Here is a 3,734-nt window from a genome sequence, read left to right as displayed (position 1 = left end):
GGAGGAGCTCAGCCTGATTTGCAATTTCTAAGATGAGTTTGCAGTGGCTGCAAGAGGATGTTTTTAAAGAGCTTATAAACAGGTTCTGTTTTATTTGTAAACCACTGAGACTCAATAAACATGGGGCTGCACTCTACTGGTTTACGATGCCACTTTTTAGAGCTGATCCACAATTTAAGCAGAATACTATCTGCAATCTCCAATTTATGTTGTAAAATGTCAGGAAATTGCTGCTTTAAAACCCTGGACCCCAATGTCTCTGTCTGCTGCTGAAACCTGGTGCTGTGCAGGGCCGATGTCGCACTGGGGAGCTCTGCTGGTCCTGCAGCTGCTGGGGTGCCTGTGCCGCCCTGCTCTTCCCACTGCTCTTCCCACTGCGGTGTCCCAGAGCACATTCTCTGGCAATAAATACCTACAAAGCTACTTAAAGTACTTGGAGTGCCTTGTGTGACCAATGCAGGAACAGTATCATCTGCAGAATTATCACAGCTATATCAAAGATGGTGTTGTCTCCAAAAAGAGATTACCTACCTCTCGAAGCGAGGCTGGAGGAAGTACAGCAGAGTTAACCTGACCATTAAGGTAGTGAGATGACCTCACTTGGAGGAAAGTTTGATGTCTTCTTTTTCCTTTTGTTCAGTGAAGAGGAATTTTATCTACTACAAAAACTGAATAAGATAGAACCAAAGAAGAATACCCCTGGGGGGCCATTTTAACATGAATCTCAACTAGAACTGAAATGCATGTGCCCTTTGCAGAACACACCTAAACTGTGTTACGGAAGGACATGTTGCTTTGTATCTTTCCTTGACTTTCAGCCTCTCTGTGGAATAAAATGCACTCAGGTGCTTAGTAGCCATTTATCTCCAAGGTATTGTCAAAATTCTGGTATTTCCTGATGGTTTGCAACACTTAAGCTTACCTATAATAGACCATTATTTTACAGTCATTAAATAATGATGATATACTCTGTGCCAGATTTGTGCTGGCTATTCTTAACAGAAGTTAAAGTAATTTTCTGGTAGAGCAATATTTAAGGTGCAGTGCAGTATCAATAGCAGTTCCAGAAGTAGCTGACTTTCTTTGTGATGTTTCAGTTTGCTCCCTTTCCAGAAAAAAAAAGCCAAGAGGAGACCACAAAGCTCAACAGATCTGGTACTGCACTTCCTCCCTGTACATGGACAAGAGCTGTTTATATGATTTTCTTATACTAATACAAAAGGCATTTGATGATATATAATAATGGATTTAATTCTGAAATTCTAGTGAGCAGCTTAATGCTGTGAGCTCAATAAGAAAAAAGCCCTTCTATTGTCAAGAGGAAATTTGTGTTGTTCTAATCTCGTCTCGGTTTCTCAGTGATGCTTGCAGACAAGGATACAGCCCACGGGAGCACACACACGCTCTGCGGTGACAGCGGCAGGCTGGGGACGGGCTGCATCCAGCGGCCTGTGTGGGAAGGAAGGAGTGGTAAGCCACATCCAACTTTTAGCAAAACAGGAATCAAGAAGCTGGAAAGAAGAATTCAGTAAAGATTACTTCAGAGAGCAGTGGCATATGATCTAAGGTCACAACACATTTACCTTTTTCACTTCAGTTTTCTTCTAAAACCATCTTGTACTTGTCTTTTCTTCACATTTGTGTAATGATGTACAGCTACAGGGCTAACTTGTTCACATTTTCCAATCTTATTGTCTTTGGCAAATATGTCTGAAGGGGCTGCAGGGCTGAAAGGACTCCTCAGCCAAAGTCGTTGTGACAAAGTAACATAGATGAGAAGAATCCTGTACACGTGAATGTACTTGGAAGATGCATTGCTTTGGCAAGCTGTAATGTGGCCTTGGCTGCCTGAGCTGACTCGGGAAGCTTTCCATGTCCTTTTGCCTCCTGCATTTTCCCTTTTGTTTGAGTTGCCCAAGTTTATTCTCACTTTTGATTTCAGAATGATTCAGAAGCACCCTGGAGATGCTCTAGCTATTTCTTGAGCTTCCAGCCAGTGAGACTGAAATTGTGCTTGTAGTGTAAATGGAGATTGCTTTCTGCAAAGTGGTCTTCCACTTGCATTGCTGTGCTGCAGATCTAAGGCACAGCAGTGGGTGCTCTATTGTAGTTTTCTAAACTATGTCATCATCTATATTTTGCCTAATAGGTTTTTGAGGAAGTGTATTGATTTCACTATAGAATGAAAGCAAACTTTACATGCTGCTGTACTTCATGTCACATTGCAATAGCTCCACTGAGTCCCCATAGCCCTGACCCCATATCCAGCTTGTGAATCAAGAGCTGCACGTTTTAGAACCTCACATGTTTACCTCTAGTAGGTTGAAGGTTTGAGGGGAAGCCTCAGATATCTAAATGTTCAGCAGCCTTCTACCCTTTGCACTGGATGAAGGTTCAGTATTGCAAGCAGAGATCCGCCTCTGTCTCTTCCCTGGGTCATGTGCAAGCGGGACAGAGCTGTGGAGCCCTGCAAGAAGGCATGAGAAGGCACTGGAGGTGTGCTAGTTTCACTGGTCAGTCAGCACCATGCTGGCTGTCCCCATGGGTGACATGGGATCCTTGCCCTGCGCTGGTGTGATTTGAGTGATGTTCAGGGTGAGGAGAAGTCAGCACCCACACACTGGTGCCAGTTTGGGGGTTTTCTCATCCTTGCTTCTGTCTGTTCCACCTCCAGGGCTGCTGTTATCCAAACATCAGCAAAAGGGATATCACTTATGATGGAGAAACCTTGCTCTTGACCTGTAACTGTCCATGAATGAAGGCATCATCTTTGTGTTAGTTGAAGGAATGGAGGAGCCAGCATGCACTCCTGTGACAGACCATCAAGGGCACATAATTTCCCATTTTGCTCATTGTGTTTTTCGGATTCTACTGGATGCCTGTGTGTGCTTAGAAACCTGGCCACAGCAATTCATTCCTATCTGAAACCAGCATCTCTTCTTTTTTGGGATGACCTCAGAGACAGGTTGGCAAAACCCCTAAAATTGTGACTTTCACATGCTGTTCCTGTTACATGTTACTGAATAACACAACAAACATCCCCAAGGCTACTGCACGTGGATTTATTTGTCTTAGTGTAACTATCAATGTAAAGATGGATTGTCAGCATAACAAATATATGAAGGAAACTTAGCAATAATGAAGGACTTTTGATTTGAAACAGCACCCTGCAGAGTTTCAAGATAAACTGGAGGCAGTTTCCTACCCCTCCACCAGCTAAGACATATATATCTATATGCATATGTAGATATATATACTAAAGTAAATGGGAAAGAAATTGAGATCATATTGAACAAACACATAAACCGTGAGAGAGAATCCAAATTCATGGCATTAGTTCTGCAATACCAGCTCATCAGCAGTTAATTCAAACATTTTGCTTAATCCCAGAAATTAAACAACAAGGAGACAAAATCTACCCTAATCTACTATGAGTTACTGAGGGTTAAAAGCTTGGAACTGTCTTGGAGCCTACTAGATTAGAAATGTTGACCTGTGGCTGATAGGTACTGAGTACCTTAAGGGTTTGGTGTGGAAAATACTTGGGCATTTAGTCAGCCAGTTGATAGGTATATCAACTAATTTGATTATTGATAGAAAAGTCAGCATTAACACAAAACCATGTGTAAATGTTTTTCAAGTAACAAAGTTCACAATTTTTCTCTCTATTGTGGCTATGTCTAGAAATATATTTTTTCCCAGTTTTCATGTGTTAGAACTAGTCACTGTTCCTT

This window comes from Nesoenas mayeri, assembly GCF_963082525.1.
Source record: "Nesoenas mayeri genome assembly, chromosome: 8".
NCBI classification, from domain to species: Eukaryota; Metazoa; Chordata; class Aves; order Columbiformes; family Columbidae; genus Nesoenas; species Nesoenas mayeri.
Note: the sequence above shows the minus strand (reverse complement) of the source record.